General features: G+C 39.5%; 1 pseudogene; it reads left to right on the forward strand.

Moving 5' to 3' along the window:
* The first annotated feature begins 8,466 nt into the window (after positions 1-8,466).
* The window catches only part of LOC142440207 (caspase activity and apoptosis inhibitor 1 pseudogene), a 100,071-nt pseudogene continuing 81,791 nt past the window's right edge, over positions 8,467-26,746 (forward strand).

Genomic DNA, 26,746 nt, shown 5'->3' on the forward strand with positions numbered 1-26,746 from the left:
CAATGATTTCCACAAGAACCAACAATAAACACAAAGAAAATTTAATCAACAGTTCAGTGTAATGACATGCATAAGGCAATATTAAATGGATCATGGTCTTTGTACAATGTAATGTATGACATTTTAGATAGTAACGGATATGCTGGTATTCTCTCATAGCAGAGCCCATAAAGAAGTGGAAATAGTTAAACATTACCAAAGTAGAACTGAAAAGTTCAAATGGAAATGCTAGACACACATATTTATGTTGTTAAAAACAGTCTGGAAGATAAGCCAAACAATCGAACTGGCATAGATTCTGAAAGAAATCTCCAATCGAAGATTAAAAGGTTACCGAATAAGTCTTGGACACTACAAACGTGAGATAGGTCACAGAGTGAACAAACCACTATGCATTGCAAGCACAATAGAGCAGTTCTTCACTCTGAAACTGGAGTGTGGTCACATGGTTTTGATTTCAGGCCCTCTCGCTCATTGAGACCTTGGGTTTAATAACTCCTGGTATTTCTGGGTTTTTTAAATGACGAAATAGGAGATGATATTAACGGCAGGGCCGTTTGGATTTCAGTGAAGACTCAGCACAGACACATGTAGAGCAATGCTGGCATTTAACCACAGCTTTTCAATACAGTAACAACTATGCTACCCGGGCAAGGTCAGTATTTTTAAACCAGCAGCTACTTATGGGAGAAAGACTGGTCTTTCTACCCCTGTAAAGGGTTACAGTCTCAAAAGCCCACAGAGCCAGTTCTACTCCACCCTATACAGTCACTAGGAGTTAGCATTGACGTTGTGACAGTGAGTGTGAGTTCAATATATGGAAATATGATAGCTATTAATTTCTTCAACTGATCATGTGAAATGAACTTTAATGGTGTGGTTTTTAAGCTTTGGGCTGTTCACAAGGCCAGCCAGTCCATACCAGCCATGCTGAGGCTTCAAAGCAAGAGAAAGTCAGCACTTTCTAAACCCCTATAAAGAGTTATTGTTTCAGAGGAGCACAAGGCAATGTTGCCTTATTCGGAAAGGTCGCTGTGAGTCTGCAGTGGGTTTGCTTTGAGCACATGTGATCACATGATGCTTCATGATACTGGTCCCTTACTTGTTGCTTTTTCTCTGATTTATATTTCTTTTAAACTGTCATTTTAATTATTGGCACTGACAACATTCTGAACCATTTAAGCTAATATACTTTTCAAAGGCAATAAATAACCCCAAATAACAAATTAATTTGTTCACTGAAGGACCTTGTTCTTTTTTAGACTTTGGTATATGTTTGGTTTAAATACAGGAATCTTTCTTTACCAATATGTATGGTTTTTTTTAGGTTTGTTTTTTATCCCCCATACACATTCTCTCCTCATGCTGTCTCCATTTCCCCTCCACCCTCCTACATATACAAAGAAAGATCTCAAAAATCCACAGTGGCTATTTCTTTACCTCTGTCAGATGTAAGTTTTGAAGACTTCACAATTGATTGGTGGTCAGGAGGGAAAAGGCAGTTTTCTAAAATGCAAACGTTTTTAAAAAGACCAGTAACTCCTCTGGCAGCACCAGCTTCAAATGATCTGCCCACTGAGAGCATCTCAGTTTGATACATTCCGTTTCATAAAAGCTGATTCAGGTTTTAGACTCCTACAGGGGCTTCATAAAGTGGATATAAAATAAATATAAAAAATAAGGCTAAAGCTTAAAGATTTAATCAAAAGACCATTTATTTCAGATCTCACCTTTCTCATTTTAGAAGAAACATGTTGATCTTTTATTTAATTATTTTTTACCCCCAAAATAGGTTTTGTTGATTTCACTATCTTTTCTTCTGGTGGGATTCAAAAAGGAAATGTCATGTACTCACTTTTGTATTTATAATTATACATCTGCTTTACCAAAGGAAACATTTAAAACTCACCTCTGGAAAGCAGGTCAAGGCATTTCGTGTTGTTCGGAGTCTGCAGATGCTCTTTGCGGCCAGCATCCCTTGCCAAACGCTCTTCTTCTCTCGTTGCCATTGCAATGGGAACGTTCTGCAATTATGAAGCTGCTTTTGCTCCTGAAGAATACAAAGGATATTTGTGCTAAATCTATGAAGTCAGTTAAGCGCAGACATTTCAAAGCTGTTAAAAATCGGGACTGCAGTAAATCAGATTAAACTATTTTGTCTGGTATTTTCTGAATTTCTAAATTTGGACCAAGGTTCTTTTCAGGTTCCCGAAAGTGGAGGCATCCACATTCAGTCTTGCTTACCATGTTGCCGACTGCAGAAGTTTGCCTTCACAGGACATACCATGAACCCGTGACTTCCAAGATGTAGCAGAAGTCACCTGCATTGTCCTCACCCTGCAAAAGAATGTACCATTCAGCAGGTCAGCATTTCAGGAGTATAATTACATAGCTTTTGATTAAGCAATATTCTTCGCAAAACATAAAATAGAATGCTTCTCCATTGCCTTCCTTTTCAAGATGCATAGTGGTTTATCAGAGTTATTACTACTGTTTTTATTCATTTTTTTCATTATGGCATAATGAAATTAATTCATTTGATCTTTTATGGTTTTTCATACTTCAGCCATAAACATATCTGTACATATTTTCTATTATGATTTCTTTACTTCATATTTAAAACTTGGCACATCTGGATTATTATCATATGATATAAGCTAGGGATCCAAGTTCATTACATCTGTGAGTTTGAGCAGCTGGATACAAAGAACTGTTAATAAACAAGTTCAGTTTTTTTGAAGTGCTATTTGCATTATTTGGAAATACTTTGTGGATTTAAGGGGTCCTGATCGCTATGAGTTGTAATATACTTGATGGAAGTGAGTTTTTATTTGTTTGTTTGTTAGTTTATTGTGGTATTTTTGTGTATGCGTAGAGTGGCTAATGGCAAGGTCAGTAGTTCAAACCCACCAATCACTCTTCAGGAGAAAATTGAGGCTACCTATTCTCAAAGATTTACAGCCTTGGGAAGCCTATACAGGATCACTGTGAGTCAGATTCAGTTTTATGTCAGGGGTTACACATATGATTTTATATTTGATATCTTTATTACTTTTACATAATCATTTTCCTATCATATGAATAATCTGTTTTTAATATTACTTGTTCTTAATGCTTGTTAGGATTTATTTTCCTACTTCCCTCTTATAATTTTTTTAAATTTTCACATTTATTCTAGATAATTCTATATTTTCTTCAAAATGTATGCTAGTATTTTGTCATGATTTTAAAAATATTTTAATTAGTATATTCATGAAATGCCAAAATTTTGGTAGGCAAATATTAAAATATGTACAACCTTTTGCTTTTCTATCAGGAAACAAAGTATGCTTCTCTGTTCTCTTATGTCCTTTGGTAAAAATGTAAATATTTCTTTCTGGTAATGCGCTTACATAGTGTTTGTAAAATGTAATTAGGGTAATTATCTGTGTCTTATTATAATAATTTACATTTTTTGTTTTCTATAAGTTAAAAAATGAAATATTCTGTGATCCTGCAATTGCATAGCTAAAAATTGACGTGGGGAAAATATTTACTGAAATATTTGAGTGTGTTCCAGTATATTCATTAAAATATTGTTCATGATATTTAAGAAAATAGAAAGCAATAAAAATATATTAGTGATGGTCAAATATAATATTGCCCATAATTCCATATTAGAGAATGCATATATCTGTGCAAAAGAACAAGGTAGGTCTCTCTGCACTGATATGGCAAGCTTTCTAAAATATATTACTGGATAAAAATACAGAATACGGAACATAATATATTGACATAAATTTCATTCTTGAACAAATTTTAAAATAACAAACTACAATATGCAGTTTGACTAATAACATATGTGACATTATTTATTAAACATTTAGTACATCTCAGATCATTTTTCATTGCTTTTATAATAATACATTAAACATTACAATTTTATGTGCTATATCATATTCTTATCCCAATTTTACAGATGAGGAAATGACGGTATAGAATATTGAGCATCAAAGGAAATCTAATTACTAAAGAACATGCATTGTTTTTAAGAAAAATAGCCAAGATTCAAAGCCAATATGATCAATTTAGAATCAGTATTCTTACTAATACATCTACTGCCTATTTATTAGCTCTTCTTTAGGCTAGGAAATGGGGGTTAGGTCAATTTTGTTCAGCTCTGTGACTTTTAATCAAACATGTATCTTTATTTTATTTTCAAACCAATGGCCTTATTGTTAAACTCTTGATGCAGAAGCATAAAAACCCAGGGAGAAATCAGATATTTGGCAATACAAGTTCAATTGATCAGATGGTGGCAAAAGTCTTCATTCCATTTGGCTAATTTTGCTGGTTCCCTGGTAGCACACTGGCCATACATTGGCAATCCACACGTGCCAGAGGCTCGGGGACAAAGGACTCTGTGCGCAACAGATCACAGCCCAGGAAACCTTAGGGGCCATTCTGTCACACAGGATGGCCATGAGTCGGAATCGACACCATCGGCTTTTTGTGTCATCTTCTCTGGAGAACCGCCTAGTGATCTACTTTGACCACTTAGCGTTTGTCTCTATTGGCTCATAAGAGTTCATTATACGTTCCGTATTTACATTCCTGATGATGTCTTTTGGGGAATAATTGGTTTTTAACTTTGAGGAGGTTCAGTTAAATTTTCATTTGCTTTGGGGGTTGTGTCTAAGAAAGCTTTGCCTAATCGCAAGTCAAGAAGATGGACCTCCTATCTTTTATTTTTTACTTCTTCCCTTAGAGTTTTAGAATGTAAGCTTTTTTAAATTTTTGAATGTGAGCTTTTAAATATAGGTTAATGGCCCATTTTGAGTTAATTCTGTGTGTGGTGTGAGAGAGACATCAAATTTATCCGTCTGTACATGGCTCCCCTAAAACACGACTCGCTGAAAAGACTCCTCTTCCCTCGTGGTGGACAGTGCCTGCAACCTCGCAGCCGCGTCCCTTTCGTGTCCAGTTCTCCTCGCTTCTCTTTGGAGAGGGTTCCAGTTCCAGCTGGAGAACGAGTCAGCCACCAGCAGCTCCCTGCAGCTTCGTCTCCTTCACGCCCTTTAACGACCGTGATCACTTCCTGCTCTGACAGCCTGTGTGTACCTGCCATATGGCAAGTCGATGGTTAACTTCTCCTTTTAAAAGTTTATTTTCTGAACAGTTTTAGTGGGTCACCATCAAATGTCATGCCGTTCAACAGTTCAATCCTGCCGAGAGCGAGGTGCTGTACAATCGTCGCCACGACCAACTTTGTCTATGTTTAACTTTTTAAGACCGTACAAGTCTGTGGAATGCTTCAGGTCATTAATGACCAATGGTTACAGGCTTGACAGTCAGGGCCAGGGAAGGAGGCTTGCCCTCTCCAAGTGCGAACCCAGGGCTCACTTCCTCCTTTGCCATCGCTAATGGTACGTAGCTTCCAGTGTCTGCGTCGGTGGCTTAGACAACGAGGTAGATTAGAAGCACATAGCTTGTTTTACTGCTTCGACTCAAAGGGCAGCTTTGTCAATAGCCATCAAGGGGTCCGGGCTGGCCCCTGAGGAAGCCAGATGGCATGAAGCTGGGCAGGCTTGATGGCTCGGGAGTTCCTGCTCCAGCAGGCAGAGCTGGATTTTCCTTTCCGATTTCGGCGGCCACCCTTACTCCCCTTCACTCATCCCTAATCCCTGCCCATCACCCTCCCGAGACCTGTACAAGCCCAGCCGTGCCCAGTGCGCTGCATGCATTCCAGTCGATGCTTGCTGGTCACGAGTGAGGGGTGGAAGGCCCCTTGGCAGCGGTGACAGTATGTCATTTGGCGAGGCTTAGGGTTATAGGTGGGCAGCATGGCACAGGGGTTAGAGACTTGGGCTCTGCCACCACGCTGCCAGAGTTTGAATCCTGGTGCCACCAGCTGGGTGACCTCAGAAAATTCCTGAGATTTTCTTCAGCTTCTTCCTTTTTAAAATGGGGATAAGTGTTATCCACCTCAGGAGAGAGCTGAAGATTGAGTTACTACTAAACAAGCAAGCAGACAAAAGCCCACAACTTAGAACAGGGCCTGACAGAGTTACAACTTAAGTGGCTTGCTGGGTTTGTTTGTTTTAACATTTATCAGGGACTCATCTCTTATCACAATCCACCCATCCATCGTGTCAAGCACATTTGTTGCCATCATCCTGTTCCAAACATGTTCTTTCTGCTTGAGCGCTCGGTCTCCGCCCCTCGTTCTGTAAGAGTTGACAATTATCCGTGTGGCTGACCCTTGGATCAGGTTCCAAGAGAGCACGCCGAGGGTGCGGTCGGCCAGGGGGTGTTAGTCCACGTCGCTCTGAGTCCGGGAATCCTCTGCACAGGTGAAGAGGCAGATGCTCAGAGAGGCGCTAGGTACCTTTCCAAGGTCCCATCACTGCCTGCGTAAAACAGATCGACCACAACCACCGGCGAGGCCAGGTCCCTGGAGAAACCGGCACTGTGTGACACGCATGTGGGAAGAGTAGAGCTTCCGCACAGCCGCGTGGCGCAGGTGAGCCACCATGTGTCCTTGAATCCATCGACAGCCTCGTTCTGGCCACTACCCGCTTCCACCCGACTCCCCCATCAGGCAGCTCCCTTTGAAGCCCCTGTGCTCAGGGGCCACAGAGCTGCTCTCTATGGAGGACTGCCTCTGGCCCTCATGTGTACTCCTCGCTCCCACCCTGGACAGGCCGGTGACTGGCCCATCTCACTCTTCAATCCTGCTCTCTAAGGTTTCCGTCCATGCGTCCGGCTCGGCCTAAAGCATTCTTTCCTTACGCCCCCTGGCTAGCTAGCTCCTTCTCGTGTCCTCTGGGGTCTCTTCCCAATACCACGTGTTCAGAGAGGTGTCGATGGAGCAGCTCTGGTGTCAGTGTCCCACGCACAGTGCCGGGGAGAGACTGAGGACTGAGCACACGAAGTCAGGCAGAAGGCTGCTGCATGGGACAGACACACAACCGCGTGTCCTGCCTCTCTACATTCCTGCTTTGCTTCTGATTTTAAAGAAATGATTCTCTTAAAACCTTAAGCAACTTTGAAATTATTTTCTTCACACTGAACGGAAACTCAGTATCAGTTAAGTACTGACTCTCTAGCTCCGCCTCCCAACCGCTCGTGGTGGCCACGGATGAAAATGTGGCTCTATTGCCTATTGTAGACATCCGATGCAAGCAGCTTCGCATCGTTCAGTACATGTGGGGCCTTTAGTATCGGATCTTCTCTCGGCATAATGTTTCCAAGGCTCACCCACATAGGTGCATGTATCTGAATTTCATTTGTCCTTAGAACTGAATAAAACTCCACTGTGAGGATACACGGCGCTTTGTTCATCCATGCATCTCCGGCTGGACACTGTTTGGCTGTTGTGAACGATGGTGCTACGACCACGGGCGCACAGGTATCTCCGGTCTTTGAGACGAAGCGAGTGACAGCTGGGCCACGTGGTAATTCTGCCTGTTGCGCTCTGAGAAACCACCAAACAGGTCCACTTGAGAATCCCACCAGCAAAGGAGGAGGGTTCCGATGTCTCCACCTCTTTCCCAGCAAGGATCCCTCTGCCCTTCCCCTCTCAGGAGTCACCCCGGCGGGAGTGATGTGGCGTCGTGTGGGCTTTGGTGTGCATTTCCCTGAGGACTACCAATCGGAGCACAAGGTGAGCAGTCTGAGGCCGGCCGCGGCGCTGAGGGAGAACTCTGGTTTTTCGACCAGTGAGGAGTGACAGTCTCGGATGCTGCCCCATGGGGCCACTCAGCACCTGATGGCGGTGAGCCTGGTCTGAGAGTGGCTGCACCGGATGCTGAGTGTCTTCTCATGCGCCTGTTGCTTGTGTGTACACCGCCTTGGGAGACATGCGTCATTTCTGATCCGCTGGTCTTGTCGCTGAGCATCGGAGCCTAATTCCTGAGCACGGAGAAAGGCCCATCCGAGGCGAACCCTCTGCTTGCTGGGCAAACAGGCAGGAGAGCTTTCACAAGCGTGAACTGGCCTGGTCCTCGGGTTAAGGTAGGAGGATGTGTGGCCATCCTGGCCGTTCGTGACACCAGAATTGCGCCACGTGGTGGATCAGTGGTCAAGGTCTACGGAGCAGAGCCAGAGCCGGCATGGAGAGGCACCCGGTCGTCGGAGCCCAAGCAGGGGCAAGCGTGGGGCTGCCGAGGCCGACCGGCATGCCCACAGGGAGCACCTGCACACAACAGCAAGGGCTCCCTGTGACCTGAACGGAGCTTGGCATGAATGCTGCGGGGAGGGGGGGGGAGGCGGGGAGAGACACGGAAGTCTACTCCCAGAGCAATTGTCAGTCAGGGAAACCTTCCCCAGCGTCGCCATGAGTCGGAGCCGCCTCCAAGACAGAGGGGCAGCAGGGACGGGATGGTGGCATGGATGCTTCTGGGTGGATGTGAAGTACTTCTCCATCTGCATTTCATGCTACTACTGGCACGCTGGCACCACTGGCCACGCTCCGCCCTGGGGACCATGGGCCGGAAGGGTCTCGGCTGCCACCAGCCAGCCAGGAAGGAGGCCAGCGGGGACGCGCGGGCACCGAGCGCGGTGCACCTCTACCGGGAACGCACCGCCCGGTTTCTAAGGCACCCGGGGCTCAGAGAGAAACATGTATCTTTAATTATTGTACTTCTACCTAACATTAACAAGGTTTGTTTGAATGATGGCATATGAGTCTTTTCAACTTTTACTTGTAATATTTGATTTGATATAAAACCTAATATATGTTATTTTAACAAACAAATTTAACAGTAAAAGAATAATGCAGATAATTATGTGAAAGAAAATGCAAGTCCCGATATACACTAAGAATACCATGAGTGGGTGCATAGGCAAATATGGTGAACAAGGCTGATGGTGTCTGGCTATTAAAAGCTATAGTATATGGGGTCTTAAAGGCTTGAAGTTAAACAAGCTGCCATCTAGCAGGGATGCAACAAACCCTCATGGAAGAAGCACACCAGCCTGTGTGATCATGAGGTGTCTATGGGATCAGGTATCAGGCATCAGAAGACCCAAAACCAACAAATATACTGATGCAAACGATGGGAGAGGGGGCAGAGTGGAGACCCAAAGCCCAAATGTAGATAATTGGGCATGCCCTCACAAAAGATTCACAAGGAAAGAATGAGGTAGCCAGGGCGCAGCATAGCACTAATTTAGCACAACAATCCTCTAGTTTGTTAATTCTTCCTCTCCCCCACTATCATGACCCCAGTTCTACCTTACTAGTGCAGCGACACCTGAGCATGTATCCTGGTATACCTAAGAGCCCTCGACATATTGAATCCAGGACAAATAACCCCCTCAGGAACAGTAATGGGAGTAACAATACCATGAGGGTAGGGGAAAGCTCAGGGAGAAGGGGAGGAAATGGGAACCGACTATAATGCTTGACATATACCACCCCCCGCCCCACCCCCCACCCCCAGGGAGATGAACAACCGAAATGTGGGCAAAAGGAGACAACAGATGGTGTAACATATGAAAATCATAATAATTTTTAATTTCTCAGGAGCCTATGAAGGTGGGAGGAGGGGCGGGAAAAACAGGAGCTCAAGCAGAAAGAAAATATTTTGAACACAATAATGGCAACCTACGTACACATGTGTTTGAGGCAATTGATGCATGGATTGTTACAAGAGCTGTAAAAGCCCCCATTGCAATGACTTGTTAAAAAAAAAAAGAATTAAAAAAAAAAAGAATTCTTTTAGTAGGAGAAATTAGACAAAAAATTCTAAGAAAAGTAATTGCAAGTATAAGAGGGAAGATTTTCTGAGGCTCATCATTCCTATGACCTTCTTATTTGATATATTTTAAATTACCATTGAATTGATTAAAAAAAACATTATTCACACATTACAAGGCACCAAATCTATAAGATATTCCAAATTAGTGTCAATACTGATCTTTTACTATTGGTCAAGATTATGGTTTACAGTATGATTCATACCAATATTATCACTTTCAATTCATCATCCCCTTCATATGGAAGAAGTGCTGATGTAGTTACATTGTAGAATTATATGAGAAGTGTGAAGAAATATGACATGATGGAATGACTGGGTCTTGCATTAAAATAAATTTTATGAGATACATAGTGGTTAATAGTTCTGGCTAGTGTGAAAGGATGATATAATTGGGATTTCCAAGCAGGGTATCAATAGCATGGGTTCCCTTCCAAAGAATTAGACCAGTTTCTTTCTTCTACAAATTATTTATGCCCCAGTTAGTGTTCCAAAGAAGGCTCCTGATTTACCTGTGTGTAGTCTGCCTAGAGGTATATGGTTCTATCTTAAATGAGACTTAGAATCATATTGCCAATCTTACGCTAAGATTGCCCAGCTGAGCAAAATAAGAGTCAGGAACATCCACAAGCATACTCTAAGTATAGGTGCTGGATGGGCACCAGCCAGGCTGTCTAAGAAAGGACTGCATGTGGCACAGGTGGCACGGGAATCGAAGGTCCTATCCCGAGGGAGACTGGGAGAGTTCAAAGTCAAAATATAAAGTAAAAGGATAACCCGTGCTTCACATGCCTCACTTCTTTTCAAAGTATCTTCAGGAACCTAGTCAGATGCAAGTTATGAGAAAGAAAAAACTGAATTTTGGACTGGATTTTTACTACTGAAAATTAGAATGGCTTCTACGTGTAGAAAAAGGGAACAAGGGAACATGTTTGAAAAAAGTGGTGACTGAGAAGATTAAGCTATTTTTTTTTATGTTCTAAGAAGCCAGTCCATTTAATAGACTGGACGTTTCTTGTACTTTTCTTCTCGTATCTAGCTCATTCTACTTTCCTCTCACCCATTTTTTTCCTCAAGAAATCTTGTAGATGGTTCCATTCTTTGTGGCAAAATGTTGACTCGGTCTCATCTTGCTACACAATCTAGGTTGCATCATATCCAGTTAAACTAGTAAACTTGTTGACAGATGAGTAACACCTCAGGAGTAAGTGAAGCCTCCCCTCTTCTAATAGAACTTTTTCTTTAAATGGAACATTTAAAATGACACAGTTATTGAATCAACTTTGAGTAGAGTTGCAATCTTCTGTGCTCCACATTCCATCTCCAGTTTGCACTCATTTACAATGTCATCCCAACCCCAGGGACACAAATCACCTTGGATTCTAAACATCAAGGTCTCACATCAATGCGCCTATTTTTCAAGGCCTTTTGTTTAATAACAGGAATACTTTAGACATGAACATTTATAACAGTGCTACATACATTTAATCATAGTGTAAGAACACACAGCTTGGTTGTCTGCTCTTATTTGTTATAGCTTTGCTAAAGAAGCATAGCAGTGTAGTTAGTAGCGTTGAGGTTTTATTTGCTGTTTCAGTTACTACTTCCTTAGGCAGTAACCGCCCCTCCCCCCTTTTTAACCTCATAGAATATATTTTAAATCTCTTCTATGATTTGGAGCAAAACCACTGTTTGCTCTTTAATACTACATAGCTATCTCTAGCAGGGCAGGCAATGTGCGCCAATAGCTGAATTTCCTCTCTCATCCTGCGCACATGAGCACAATGCACTGGTTAAACATTTTTTTTAAAGCCACAAACTCACTGCCATGTAGTTGATTCTGACTCATATCAACCTGATAAGAGGGTAGACCTGCCCCTAAGGGTTTCCGAGTTGTTCTAATAGTAGAAAGCCTCTTCTTTCTGCTGTGGGGGGGCTTGGGGTTTCAAACTGCAGACCTTGTGGTTAGCAACCCAAAGCACAACCACTATTTGACAAGTGTAAACATTGGCTCAACAACACTTATTGGTTTTCCTTTGTTCGTATTATTGTTAGCACTAGAATTCTGTCAATCATCTAGCACCTATTTATCAACCAACTTTCTTTTAATGCTTCAAGGCTCAATGACCACTACCCCCCCTTTTCTCAAGTAGGAAAAAAATGTTGTGAAAATGATTATTGCAACCTATGGACAAATGTGCTTGACTCAATGGAGTTGATAAGAGCTGTACGAGCCCCCAAAGAAATGATAAAAAAATAAATAGAATTCAACCTTTTTCTTCATCTACATGGTGTTATTTTTTTAATTGCTGTGACTCCGGAATGTGACTCATAACATAAGGAAACCCCGCGCTTTGGTCACAATCTGATTTATTCAAACACATTGGTACATTCTAACATTCTATCTCAGGGCCGCTCACTCTCAATTTGGGTTACCTTCTTTATCAAACAGAATATCCATTTCTGGCTATTTGTTTTCCTGCTGTCGCAAAAACATAATTAGACCATATCGTGCCCACCGTGTGTGTTGTGGTTTTGTGGTTAGGTGTCAGAGAGTTAGCTCCAACTGATAGCCACTCTCCGTATATTACTGGATCCTTCGCTGTCCTCACTAGTTTTGGTACGTTTGAGCCCACTGTTGCATATATCAGTTATGTACCTTATTTTTTTTGCTCTGTTACAAAAAATTATTTGATTTGAAAAGTATCTAACACATTTGTGTATGTCCTTTATCAAAAATAAAATAAGGAAATATATGTGCATATATGTGTGTTTAGAGAAAAATCATATTATGATTCCTTTTGTTTAGAACTAATCATGTAACTATTATTATGCCACCACCTGTGATTATATGGGAAACAAATACTAATACGTATAGCTGAGCAATACTGTTTTAACCTATTTTAGTCAAAATATTGAATTAAAAAGTCATTAATTTCTTAAATTGAGGAGTCTACGTTTAGAAGAAGATGGGAGCTATATGAAACGCTTTAAAGGGAAATCTTCCATGTGAAGTAAGGAGTTCCTCACATTTTAAGAACCATTAACATTTCTGAAGTTGCAGAAACCTTAAGTCAGCAGTAAGCAGACTAAATATTACCCATGAGGAAATCCGCACATGTCGCCAACAGTAAGTTTCTTATCCCCTTATCACGAGCAGCAGCCCATTAAGTAGTTGTCGTGGTAAATTTTAAATCCCACAGAAGAAAATGTTGACCAATTGAATTATGTAGAAGAGCAGAGATGATTAAATTACCAGAAAAAACGCCGAGACTTGGTAGTAACTTCATAACCACCTGCAAGCGTGTGAAGTTTCATTAGCTGGGAGTAGTAAAGACGCACGAGGGCAAAATGACTGCATCTCAAGTTGTTTGTAACATCGATGTGTAAGCGCCTGGTAATTCTGATTGGAAAAGTAATTCTTGGAGGAGAATGAGAAATTTTGAAAAATCGACATTTAGGAGCTGTAAGACCAATGCAGTGTTCACTAAAGTGTCAGTTATATAGCTATCATATCTGCCCTGTGAATCTACGATATAAGAAAACTGCATTTTAGAGAATTTAGTTGATTGGGGGCAGAACATCAGTACAGATGTTATAATATGTATTTTACAATTCTTATATAAACACAAGCTATGACTATAAAATATTGCGAATTGTTTTAACTAAACTCCTTTGATAATTCCTTCCAGTACATAGTTTTTACATGCTATATTTCCATCGAAAAAGTATACTACATATTGGGTGAAGGAGTTATTGTGCAGCAGTTAAAGTGCTCATTGAAACATTAGAGTTGACTTTTTGAGCACAACGGCAACCGCATGTGAGAGTGATGTGGCGGTCTGCCTCCATGGAGACGCATGCCCGTGGATACCCTATACTCCATTTCCATTCTGTCTTGTAAGGCAGGAAGGAGTTGAAATGGGCTGGAAAGCACTGAGTTTTATCTATTGGATTAATTCAATCTTTGCTATTTATCCTATTTCAACCCTGGGAAAGAGGTCAAGCTGTAGCTATGCATACCAGCTCCCTCATAGAGTTGTAGATTGTTATTGAAAAATCAACATTAAATACTCATTGCCTGTACTATCAAAAAAGTCTACTCATTTTACATACTCAGAATATCTAGCATGATAAGTCTGTTTCTTATTCCTCACATAATGAATCTTTATATTCAGGACGTGAATAATGAGGAAAGCAAACCACAGAGAAAGAAGACCGCAGCTATGCTGAGAATCTCATGGTGGAAGGTTTCCACTTTATATATATTTCATTCTGTAAAGATTTATTTCCTCCTAAAGGGAATGGTTGTTTTCCCTCTACCTCACAGAATAAACCCTCACCCCTTCCATCATATGGAGAGGTCTCAATTGCACACCTATGCTCTGCATAGGGTTTAAGATATAATGTAGATTAAGATGATTTCCTAGTTCTAGTAAATAAATATATTTTCTGTGCTTAGTAAACCTGAAATCTGAAAGATAAAAAATCTCATGCATTGTGATGTAATGTGACTAGGAAAGAGATCATAATTTTGCTGTGGTTTAAATGAGTTCTGTACTGAGTATTTTATCTTTAACCCCAATAGAAATATTTCTACTTTATGATCCCTGGTTAACTATAAATAGATTAAATCTCATGACATTGGGGGGAAAATAACTTGAAGAAGTCAGTATTTAAGCCTGAATTCAACAATAAATGAGCCCAATGTATTGCATTTATTACTTCATATAACAAAACTAGTATATTGCATGGTGATGGTGGTGTGCAGGGCACCAAAGCACGAAAGGGAAACTTTCAGGTTGCGTACACTTTTATTTGAGATGGCAGGAAAAAAAGTGTCATTTAGTAGTAACACTTAAACAGCAGTCTGAAAAAGAAGAATGAGTGAACCACACGGAAGACTGGAAGAGAGATTTCCAGAAAAGAGCATGCCATTGTGTGATGAAGTGAAATTAACTACTTCGGACTCTTTTATAAATTTCAACTTAGCCTCCAGGAAATGATTGTTTTGGACCATGCAAATAAGATAGAGTATTCTAACTTGGCGTGGGTGTGTGCGTGTGCGTGCGTGTGTGTGTGTGTGTGTGTGTGTGTGTGTGTGTAAGGAAGGTTGATTTTGTCATCCCCAGGTTATAAGAATGAGCAAACTCAGAAGCCTAGCTCTGGCTGCCACTGAGTCAATTCTGACTCATAGTGACCCCAAAGGACAGAGTAGAATTACCCCTGTGTGTTTCTGAGACTGGAACTCTTTCCAGTGATAAAAGGCCTCATCTTTCTCGCACAGATGAGCAGTGGTTTCAAACTGCTAACCTCACGGTTAGCAGTCAAATATGTAATGCACCACGCCACCAGTGATCCCATCTCAGAAGTTGCAGAAGAGAATTCCCGTCAGGGAGCAAAGTCACCTGCCGAGCAATTTTGAAATCCGTGCTTGAAGTGACAGAAAAAATCAGAGGCCATTCTATGCTACCGCATGGAGACCGTGAAATAGAGCAGAGGAGGGGTGTGCAGTTGATGAGACTGTTAGGAAGAGCCTTGGGCAGACTCCCTGGCCCAGGGAGAGGCCGGTTAGTCCTGTGGGTGAGAGGCTGAGGACCAGAGTGAGAGGCCTAGCTCCTGGTTGAGGATAGGTATTCCTGTGGATTAATGGTTATATCCTTATTTTTTTTTGTCTGATTCTGGTTTGTGGTAACCTGATAACTTCCCTAATCAAATCCCTGAATTTCGAGTGTTGTATGTGGCCACAACAATGAATTAATTACTGAGCCCAAAAGAACAATAGTGTTGCAGGACGATTGGCTGATGTCGTAATAGGGTAGAGAAAGATGGAGTGATGTCTGACTTTAGCCTTGTGGCAAATGGCCTTGGGTTGGTGTGGAGCCAGAAGAGGTCATTTACTCGCATTAGATATGTCCTGTGCTCAAAAGTAGCAGGGATTTCAGTGTGGTCAATATAAAATATGCAAGAGGGACATTAGTGGAAAATTAAGTCAGGGTGAATGTGGAACAAGCCCACATCAGGCCTGTGGGCAATTGTAAAATTTCCAGCTTGCTTTGTAATGAATAGTGAAGGCATTGGAGAATTTTGAAAAAAGAGACTGAATAAGAAGACCCACAATTTAAGAAGAAGTACGGAGATTAGCAAAGTAGAGAGGAGACACTGAAAGCAGATGAAGAAGTAGAAAGAGAGCTGCCAATAATTTAAATAACCCAAATGAAAGTTGATGGTATCTTGGAACAGAAGGGCAACAATCGACTTGCAAAGATGTCTATTTTGAAGATAGAAAACAACAATGTTTGCTAAGGGATAGATGGGGTGAGTGAGCAAGTAAGGAATCAAGGATGGCTCCGAGGTGGGTGACCTAGAAGCCGACATTTCCATTTACTGAAATGAAAAATGCCACAAGAGGAAGAAGTTTCAGTGCTGGATAAGATGTGCTTGAAATCACAACTGTATTTCATACAGGATAAGTCAAGTAGAGGCATTTGTTTCTGGATTCTGAAATTTAAGGTCAATTTGGCTGGAATTATCAGTGTGGATGCTATGCTATCATTATATAGAATATACAAATCCATGAGCCTGGATGGATGGTGGAATCCAAGGGAGTGAGTATGTGAAAACAGAAAGGAGATGAGATTCTATGAATGAATTCTGGAGTTTGCAGGATTTTAGATTCTGGGGACATGATAAAGAAGGAAGAAGCCAATAGACTAGCAAAGAGAAGTCAATTATGGAGGAAATTTAAAAGTGTGCAATGTCTTGGAAGTCAACATTGTTCCTGGTAGTTCTAGGATCATGTTTTTTGCTTTCTTTATAAAATTTCTCGTTAGAAATTTCAGTCCAAATCTCTGAAACTCAATTCTCATGCTCTTCTGAAGGTTTACTTTTCACACCGGGACTTGCAAGAAGTAATTCAAATAACCTGTCAAGTACTTCACCTTTGTTTCAAAGGTGACTTCAATATTAATTTTATTAATTAAATCAATGAACTCCCCATGCACCTGCCTTCTGAACTGCTCTGGGAAGTTATTCCAGCCAGAGACTATCAGGCAAAATTTAAAACACTCAAAAGAAAAGTACCATTTTAAAATTTTGAAAAGAATAAATCTCATCAGGTCTCCTTCCATTTTCAAAGCTTAATGAATTGGAGTAATTGAAATATTCACGTGAATGGAGGTGTTGCTCATTTTCTTTAATTGAAAATAAATTACTGGTCCTTACCTTTACCCCTCTAAATCATAATTAGTGTAAGCTTTCAGAGAAAGTGTAGCAAGAGAATGCTATATTTCTCTTTAACCTCTTCACCCAATCAATCACGCACTTTTACCTAGTTCCTCTATTTCACCTCAGAGCAGACATTTTCTGTAAGCAGCAGGTCCATTCTCTCAGATACTCGGCAATAACTTCCTAGTTGCTCACTGACTCTGTTTTCTCTGTATCCATAAAAAGGATGGACAAACAATAACTACATTTAAATACAGATGAATATCATTCCTAAATGATTTTAGGTCCTATAATATTCCTCATATCACTTATTTCTCAAGTTATATAACATGCTTTTTCAGAAATTTCTCTAGTTATATATTTTTCATTCTCAGATAACTTTGGTAACCTCAGAGAATAAAAATTTGGTTTTTGTTGATCAATTCTTTCCTGTAATTTATATTTTGATAAATTTTATTTGAATTTCATAATTCTTTTATATTTTGTTGGTTCTTTTCTCTCTTACTTTTTACATAATTTTTCAGTAATTTGGTTTTTATTTTGTTAGAAAAATCTTAATATTTTCCCTTGTTGACATTTAAGATTCTAGATAGACTTCTGCATTCTGCAAGAGCAGCAATTCATGGAGTGCTTTTTATTGTTTTACGTCTTTGTTTTTTGGTAGTTGCCATTAACCTAATTCTAATACCAAATGATCTCACATTTAGAGAAGACAACCGCACCAGAGGATCTTTCAGGTTGTGACCCTGCAAACAGATCTCTAAGTTTACCTTCTCATGAGTTTGTATGTAGATTTGAACCAATAATCTTTTGGCTGGTAGTCAAATGCTTAAGCATTTGTACCATGTAGAGAGTCCTCCTATTATTTCTAAATAGTCTAAAATATCTGTGATTTTTTGTTTTAATTAAGAGTCATTTCAGTGGGTGTTTTGAATTTTTCAGGTGGATTGATGTACTTTTCACTGTTTTGTTAAAGATTATTTAACATTTTATACCATGGAAAAATTTCTGCAAATCATTCAATTAATCACTTTTACCATATGTTAAAATGGTTATGGTTTTAATGGAAGGACCTACTCTAGATAAATCTGGTTAATAATAATAAGTCAATGTTAAACTCAAAAAATGAAATATTCATTGAATAGGTACAATATGCACAGCATTGTTCAAGACAATGGAGCTTTTGTCTTCCACGAAGTTTACAATTTGGTAAAAATAGGGAACAAAAATGCAAGGATGGACAATTTTTGATAACACATGTTAAGTGCAATGGGTAGAGTAAAATTGGGCAAATGAATGGAAAGCAGCAGAAATGGCCATAAGACGATGCTACCATATAAAGTTTGGGCAGGACATCACTTATGAGATGGCATTTGAGGAATGGCCTCTGTGAAATGAGTACCAGCCATGCACATATCTGGGAAACAAATGCAACACAGCTGTGAAGTCATTCCATCTTTGCTTCCAAGGGGCAAGGATGTAATTCTTGCAAGCAGCGGTCTGGATGTACTTCTTCCAAGTCATATTTGCTGTTCTTCTGGCAGTCTGTGGTGTGTTCAATATCTTTTAACAACACTGTAATTCAAATATATCAATTCTTAAATCTTACCTATTAAATCTTCAATGTTCACATGCATATAAGCGCTCCAAATGCACTAGGAGTAGACATTTTCATGCGTTCAGGAAGTTGAGAGATGTGCAGAATAAGGTTTCTCATCAATCAGCATTTTACCCTTTTTTTTACATTTTATGAGGGGCTCATGCAACTCTTATCACAATCCATACATATACATACATCAATTGTATAAAGCACATCCATACATTCTTTGCCCTAATCATTTTCAAAGCATTTGCTCTCCACTTAAGCCCTTTGCATCAGGTCCTCTTTTTTTCCCCCATCCCTTCCCGCTCCCCCCTCCCTCATGAGCCCTTGATAATTTATAGATTGTTATTTTGTTATATCTTGCTGTATCCAGAGTCTCCCTTCCCCACCTTCTCTGCCGTCCGTCTCCCGGGGAGGAGGTCACATGTGAATCCTTATAATCGGTTCCCCCTTTCCAACCCACTCACCCTCTACTATCCCAATATCGCCCCTCACACCCTTGGTCCTGAAGGTATCATCCACTCTGGATTCCCTGTGCCTCCAGCTCCCATATGCACCAGTGTACAACCTCTGCCCTATCCAGTCCTTCAAGGTAGAATTCGGATCATGATAGTTGGGGGGAGGAAGCATCCAGGATCTGGGGGATAGCTGTATTCTTCATCAGTACTACATCGCACCCTGACTGACCCATCTCCTCTCCTAAACCCCTCTGTGAGGGGATCTCCAGTGGCCGACAAATGGGCTTTGGGTCTCCACTCTGCACTTCCCCCTTCATTCACTATGGTATATATAGTATATATGTGTGTGTATGATATATATATATTGCATGATGCCTTATACCTGGTCCCTTTTCACCTCGTGATCGCACAGGCTGGTGTGCTTCTTCCATGTGGGCTTTGTTGCTTCTGAGCTACATGGCCGCTTGTTCACCTTCAAGCCTTTAAGACCCCAGATTATCTCTTTTGATAGCGGGGCACCATCAGCTTTCTTTACCACATTTCCTTATGCACCCGTTTGTCTTCGGCAATCTTATCATGGAGGTGTGCAGTCAATGATATAATTTTTTGTTCTTTGATGCCTGATAACTGATCCCTTCGGGACCACGTGATCACACAGGCTGGTGTGTTCTTCCATGTGGGCTTTTTTGCTTCTATGCTAGATGGCCGCTTGTTTATCTTCAAACCTTTAAGACCCCAGACACTATCTCTTTTGATAGCTGGGCACCATCAGCTTTCTTCACCACAATTACTTTTTCACCTACTTTGGCTTCAAATATATATAGGAGGATGGGGAAATAGATCTATGTGTCTATATTTATAGGTTTAGTATTAAGGTGGCGAAGGACCATGGGCCTCTACTCAAGCACTCCCTCAATGCATGAATACTTTCTTTTATTAAATTGGCACTCTACGATGCTCATCCTCCCGACACAACTGCATTTCACCCTTTTGAAACAAGAAAACTACTCATATACTTGAGTTTTTCCCATAATCCTGTCCTTTTAAGCTGTGTTCAGCATCCCAACAATATGTGAGACATTTTTCCTAAACAGGAAACAAAATTTCACAGCCTCACAGTCTTCTACCATCACAAAATTGAGGTTTGAGTGAAATTACTTGAGGTTGTTAGTTTATTGTGCTGATAAACACATGTGGGATTAATTGAAGGGCAGAGAGATAAAGGGCTCAGTCAGCCTTGCCTCTCTTGTCTCTTGCTCTTTGATCATGGGACCAGTGTGCGGCTGCCTTGCTTGTTCTGTACCTCAATTTTCAAGCTACACTACCTGTGGGACACCTAAACTGTGAAATGTGTCGCTGTAATTTGAGGTTCCTTCAAGACCTGCTTCGCCACATCATTGGAATTTACCTCTCTTGAGCTGGGGACTGACTGTTGATGACCTGACTCACTGTTGGTGACCTGGCTGACTGTTGGTGACTTGACTTGCTGTTTGCTGTTTGCTGCCTGTGCCTGGAAAGCCTAAATTGCTCTGCAGAGGACTACCTGGTGGCCCTGAAGACTTGAAGGACTGCCAGTGCTCACAACTCTCTCATGGGAGTGAGTTGCACTGAGCCATTTGTACTGATTTATAATTTAACTGTTTATTTCTTGTGTTATCTATCTATCTATCTGTATAAATATATATAATTATTAGCACTCTGGTTTTGTCTCTCTAGAGAACCCTAACACATACTTTTGTGAAATAATTCACTCTGACCGGAGAAAACCTTTCCAGGTGATGCCATTGTGTGCACTGACTCAGAGCAAGTTGCTTTGCATGTGCCTAGCGGGAAAAATGCCAACAAAGCTCTGCTCAGCTCAGCACAGTTCTGTTTTTTGGAGGGTACTCCCTTGTAAGTCACTGATTGATATTATACAACAAAATTTGTATATCATCTAGAAGAATATCCAACAAACTCCTTAAGTTCAAGGAAAGCGGAACATGGGGATAAGGATGAAAATATGTGCTTATTCATGCAAATATGCTCTTGTCCTTGAATACTGCTCCTTCCCTTCTCCTTGGACTACGCATTTCTCTGACTATACTGATTACATCTAAATATTGGTGGGAGACTATACTAGTAGTTTATTTCTCACCTTTACAGAGCAGTAATTCACAGTCACATGTGTGATACAACTACCAACAGTAGCTTCTCTACAAAATAAGCTACATAAAAACCTGTCACGTATTTTCTTCTTACAAAACCTGTTTTTATAATATTGGGATGACTTTATACCCCCTCAGGTGGATTCATGGGCATACACCAGACATGCTTGGACATAAGGGAGGCACAACCAAACTCTCCACAAACAAAGCTCAGGTATTGAAATGTAGTAGAACTCTTCTTGAAAGTGTTGGCCTTCAAAGGATGTCAATGGCTTTATTAGGAGTAAAGTAGAAAATTTATCATTTAGCAAATAGGAATGCCTTAGAGTCTTAAAGGAAGTTTAGACTAATTCACTTACAATTTCACTCATTTGAAAGAGTTCTAAAAAGAACCAAAACTGATTAGTTTTACTATGTTATTCTTTATTGATATTACCTGGGCCTACAAAAAAGACAAACCACTGACAATGTAGTATATTTTTGTTTGAAAAAATATAAACAAAGATTAACAACAATAGAACATCTCATAATAAAAACAAACTGTTTATTGCTTCTTGCATTATATAGAGAGTTATTATATTGAGTAATACAAATAAGGTAAAACATTGCATATAGTGCTATGCCTTTTTACACAATGAAAAACAAGTAAGATAAACCTCTCTACTTTTTGAAGAAATAATGTGTTTATCTACCACATACACACGCAAACACACATAAAGAAAAATCAATATGAAATTCAAGGTCTTTGATACCTTAGGTTGAGGCCAGCAGGGGTATGAAATTATGAAATGGAAATAAGATGGAAACAATTAAGTTTATGTCAAGATTCTAATTTTCATAACATCCATGTGTTTACAATGTTATGAAAATAGGTAAATAGATACATAAATAGAACTTTTCCAATTGTTTCAAGAAATATGATTTGTGACTATGTTAGGTCTTATAAAATAGATAAATATATATTTTAAAGAAATAGAAAGCGTTGCAGTAACATTTTTTCCCCCTTTTCTCTCGCTCCATCCAGAGTCAGTTGAAGACTACATTTCTGCCTTTTACAATTCCAGCATTCTCTGGCTTTTTACAAATGCCAGCAGTCACCCAACTCTGGGAGAATCTTTTGATATTCACATTTATTGTAATATAGAATATACATGCATTTTGATTCTGCTTTTGAACTTAAAAGGCTTGCATGGTTAAAATTGCAAACCCAGGGGATGAGGGATCATATTTTGAATAACAGATGGAGAAGATTTTTTGCAACAACGTGTAAGGAAAAGTGGCTGATGGGGTGGGGAGTGCGGGGAGGGGCCTGCAGGGACACATCCTAAAAGATTTTTTAAATGGTGTGGTATTCAGGGAAGGAGCAAACACATGGGGCAGGGGTATTATGTCATACTGTACACGGGTTTCTGCTGTTTATATGTCGGAGCAATTGTAGGAGACTTAGCTCTTAAGGGCCGAGACACAAAGGGCCCAATCGTTCAAGTCGCAGCTCATTATTCTAATTCTTTCACTTTGGGACTGTGTTAGATTGGCTAAATAATCAAACTTTACAAATTATTTCTTAAAATGAAAAAATAGGAAAACAAACAAAAAACCTAAACATTTGAACCCAAACCAAGAACCCATATCAAACACCCATAACTTAATTAAAAAGGAAATCTAAAATTCACAAGAATGAACTATGTAGGCTTGTACCAGTTATGGACATATTTAGGGTCTACATGTTTAGGTTAATTTCGGTTGTATTGAACCTTTAATTTAAAGATGTAATACATTTTAATCTTTAAATGCATTTTAATACCACAATTACATCAAGCTTCTGGATTAGCAAAAGTATCGTGAATATATTGAACATGCTTATTACTGGTCATTTACGAGTCTAAGTCATTTGACTTCATATCATATGCAAGTATGATTTACTAAAATCAGTCTCGACATGACAGTTTTCTCAGTGTTCATGTTGCTGAAGGTCTTTTGTCTGAAAGTCTGTTTGGTACCATATGATTTGGCACAAAACCCTTATGACCAGCCAATTGTATGCTTTCTGTTTATTATTAGGGAGTAACAGGCAGGAGCACATTGCGCCAGGTCAGGAGCTGGATACCTGTGACTGACATTTTGCTCACCACTAAGTGTTGAGGGGAAATTATGCTTTAAGGCTTCACATAGCTACATCTCAGAATTTGATTCGTGTGGGAGGCTTCCCAAATCAGCATTTCAAGTGACAGATGATTGTGTTGTGTCCCTTCTCCATAGCATCACTATCACCATTCTATAGAGAATTAACTAGAGCAAGCACCCTGCAGTCAGTGGTTATGAATTAATTGTAAATGTGTGACAATTATGGCTCTTGAGGTACAATAAAACATTTCTGTAGTGATTTGTGGGGCCTGTTTTTTTATTAGGAATGAGTTTAAAACTGCGAGATTCATTAGCTATTTGAGCTACCCTGGTCATATCCTTTGTGTGTTTGTGCATTAAAGCTTTCTTAATCGAAGAAATAAGCTTACATAATTTCTTTTAAATTACGCATCCTGGGGAAGGAGGTCTGCAACATGGGGAGGTTTGTAAGAAAAAACTATAAAATAGAAATGCCAAGAGCAGATTCACATTTAAAAAAATATTTAATGAGCAATAAAAGGCTTCTGTCGGGATTCCAAGGGAGGCACAGCATGGTCCGGGGAAGAAGCAGTGTGCTCCAGTAAGGCCTCTCGAGAATGCTACAATTTAGATTCCAATTACTTTCAGCAGCTAAGGTCCCCTTGTCTTATTGTCTATCTTATTTTTTTTCTGTCTGGAGTTAGGAGCAGTAAACCGATATTGATATATTTTCTAGCAAAGATGAGTTGCTAGATTTACTCCATCTTCTGCAAAAAGAACAGAAGAAAACTTTCATTATGTGATATAAGAAATGACATTTCCCCATGAAAGAAAAATATACGTTATATATGTATATATATTGGAAGTATATGCATACATATATAGATAAATATCTATATATGTACATATAAATGTTATAAAACATAAAGTATATGCATATTCTTTCAGTATTACACTAAATTAGGTTGTTTGGGGTTTTATAGTCATCTATCAAATTAGTTATTAAGTATCTACGACATGCTAACCCTAGATCATACCAAACAGATGTCATCAATAATATTTATGTTATTTTTTAAGTCATTGTCATTTATTCAATAAACATTCATTGTATCAGAAACTTCACTAGATTTTAGGATAGAATGCTAAAATAAAATGATTTCTTTACAACATGGAACTTACATTTCATTGAGTTGTGAGAAAGCTGTTGAGGAATTAATGTCAGACCTCACCATCAGTTAAGAATGGTGTTAGGAAGGACAGGTGCATCTTATTATGAAAGTGTGTAACAAGTGTATTTGAAGTGATTGGTTTCCTGGTACTTTGAACACTGTTCTTGGCCTTGGACCTCTCTTTGTAGGTTGATTCAGAGAACCACAGACACACTTGAAGGAAACACTGCCCCGTTCTCATAGTCTTTACTGCAGCTCCTTGTTACAGCCACTGGGCCAATTCCTCCCCTTGTGTGATAAACAGAATATCTTTTAGAGAGTAAAGCCTCCAGCAGACATGGCCAAAGTACACAAGACACAATGTCAGCAGGCTTGCTTCTCAGGAGTGCTCTGGCTATACTTTGTCCAACACAGACGTGGTCATTCTTCTGGAAACCAATGGTGTGTTTTATATCCCTTACCAACACCATCATTCAAAGGAATCATTTTCTCCAGTCTTTCTTACTCATTCTCTTTGGAATGCATATGAAATTTTTGAAAGTACCTTATCTTGGGCCAGGCATACTTCAGTTTTCAAAGTGACTTCTTTGATTGTTAACACCTTTATTGTTGAGGATGAATATTTAACTCATATAAATTAACTTGACAGTCTTAAAACAAATATATGCATAATATATCTTGTAGGCAATTTAATATTTTGTATTCATTAATTTTTAATGTCTTATATTATCTTAGGTGAAGTTAACTAAGGGGATCATACCCCATAATAGGAATATTTCCAGAGATGACACCCTACCAAATTTTCATCATTACATTGGATATAGAGGAAGAATCAAAGAAGTATCAGATCTGAATCTTACCCTCCTGAATTTTCAAATTTAGATGAGAAAAGCAAATACATGAACGATTATTATTTGAGTAATCTTTGAGTCTTTTACTCATTATGCTATAGGATTGTAATGAAGTCTGTCTCATTGACTTATACAAGAACTCAATACTCATGTGCACAGAAAGCTATCAGTACAGAGAGAACTGTGTGAATTCACATTGTGGTCATGAAGAGAGACACGTTGTTTTTCCCACATTTTCATTTGGCCTAGGTGTATATTTTCTGGATCATAGTAGGCATTTAATTTGTACTTCAAAGGAAGGGAGTTTAATAGGATTCATGAATTTTCTATGTTTTTGGTCTCTCCTAACTCTCTACCCCTTTTCAAAAACAGTATTCTCAAGGGCAAGGAATTCAAACGAGCTGTAAGTTATGCAAAGCTGGTCCTTAGTGTTTAGTAATAATATTTGAGTCCATTTTATACATTTACTGTTCTGGAGGGATGTGTCTATTGTTTATTAGCCTTAGGGTATGTGGCTTAAGTGTGAGGAAACAAATAGAAGACGTATGGGTGCAGGTATTTGCTGAGCCTTTCGGTGAACTACATTACGGAAATGGTGCCAAGCCCTAAAGCGCTCTTCAGAATTCTTAATCAGTCTGAGCATTCTCTTGTCATCCTCCGTATAAGTCTTTGGATTGCTCTAATTATAGTCAAATGATTAAGGCTACTTCTACCTGAAATATGTACTTCTTTTTACAACCTAAAACTGTATTCAGAAAAAGGGCTGCCTATTTATTTGCTCATTCAATTATTCATGGATATCATTGTTCTAAGACCTATTGGAGAAAAGGTGACTAAAAGTCCTCCTTCAAGAAATTCAAAAAGTAATGGCAATAGGCAAGAGGGTAGTCAGTGGTAACTTGGATGAAGGAGAAATAATATCCTACAAGAGGAAGAAAAACTGGGATGGAGGGAATGGAAGTGGGCGGGGGACATGGCAAGCTATTGGGATGTTTATTAAGTTGTTCATGTTTTAGAATAAAACTGGAATATCTGAGATTGAAACCTCCATCAGGACAAAAAAAATTCAGAAGCTAACATATTGATAAAATAAAAAATAGAAAAATAAAAAATCTTTTTTATAGTATTTAATTAATATAAAAGATGCACTGACCATATTTAAAACCTACAATTTCTTGAATATTTGCCTATTTAATTGTCACCTATATTAATATTTTAAAACATGCCAGGTGACTTACTCATGTGTCTCCCTAGAAAATAACCGCCTAACCCCATATCTTAGTTTTAATTGCGAAGAGACATTATAAAGGTCCTTTCAATACTAATTGTAAGTGCTGTGAAAAGATGAGCACATGAAAATGTCAGCCACAGTGAGCACAACAGAGTGGAAAGAAGGCACATCTCGGTCGCGGTGGTGACACGAGAAGAATACATGCTTACTCAGACAA

This window comes from Tenrec ecaudatus, chromosome 2, assembly GCF_050624435.1.
Source record: "Tenrec ecaudatus isolate mTenEca1 chromosome 2, mTenEca1.hap1, whole genome shotgun sequence".
In the NCBI taxonomy this organism is placed as follows: Eukaryota; Metazoa; Chordata; class Mammalia; order Afrosoricida; family Tenrecidae; genus Tenrec; species Tenrec ecaudatus.